The following is a 1175-nucleotide window of genomic DNA, read 5'->3' on the forward strand; positions in this document are numbered from 1 at the left end:
AAACATGTATAAAAAATGTATCAAATTAAGTGTTTATTGCTAAATAAATGTATGGAAATGTGTGATATCCATGAGGGATGGATAATGCAGCGGTAGACCTCACGCTATAGTACTAGCGGGAGGTAGACCTCACGCTATAGTAGCACCAAAGATTATGTACTCATGTACAACATTATTTTTCAACCACATTCTTCTCGGTAATAATAATAATAATAGAATCAGCTCTCTATGCTGAGTAACAAACTCTTCACACAGTAACTCTAATAGTGTAGCATTACTTAGAGAAGGTAAAGATAATCATAAGACTGTTTTTATTTGTAGCATAATTATACATATTGCCATCGGCGTCAACAAACTGATCAGAGAAAGTACAAAATGCAATTATTTCTTTAATGAACCAAAACCAAACCATCACATTTTCTACCAAGTTCCACAATATCACACCTGGGTTAAGTCATATCGGACAAACAAAATTACCCTTCATGTTCTTTTATCTACAGAGGAAACCTTAAAACCTCAGAAGTGATACCTGCATAATCTTCATTTGACAGTAGATCAATTATACCAAATAGAAGCAATAGAAGTTTCTAGTTGTAAAATATTTTACCAAAAACAACACTTTCCTGAGCACTAAACTGCAGAGTTCTTCACTGCACTGCACACAGAAAGGATATTAATCAACATAAGATGTAGATGATTCTATCAACTTTAGGGGTTGGTATTGGAGTAACGTTCCCTTTCTCTATCTTTAGAGTGAGAACACTGTAACTAAAATCCTGATAAGGCACTTTAAAATTCTTCTCTCTTTTCTTTTCTTACAGTGTAATAGGTTTCAGTTGAGTGTTGCAACTAGATATACGTATCTTATCCCATCTGATTAACCCTTACGAATTTGTGTGGTAAGTCAAAGTACTTAGATTTAAACACATGCATTAAATGACATCCTCTACCATAATGTATCATTCTAAACAATATGAAGTTTATTTCAAAATGGAGGATGAGATCTGGCCCTTTCATACCCTTCTGGCGAAATTTTTTCCCTTACCGTAACAGATTAGAATTAAACTATGTGTATATAATTTTGTACCATTAAAAATATTTCCAAACCAAAGAGTAAGAATGTTCAACAAAATTTATCAAAAAAAAAAAAACATTAATAATTTTCACATTTGATA

At 32.3% G+C, this 1175-nt stretch overlaps 1 protein-coding gene across 3 annotated transcripts in view; it reads right to left on the reverse strand.

Annotated features, from left to right (window-relative positions):
• The window catches only part of LOC106471115 (carcinine transporter-like), a 29348-nt gene that overhangs the window by 20510 nt on the left and 7663 nt on the right, over positions 1–1175 (reverse strand). The window lies entirely within an intron of this gene.

Source organism: Limulus polyphemus, unplaced genomic scaffold, assembly GCF_000517525.1.
Source record: "Limulus polyphemus unplaced genomic scaffold, Limulus_polyphemus-2.1.2 Scaffold4416, whole genome shotgun sequence".
NCBI lineage: Eukaryota > Metazoa > Arthropoda > Merostomata > Xiphosura > Limulidae > Limulus > Limulus polyphemus.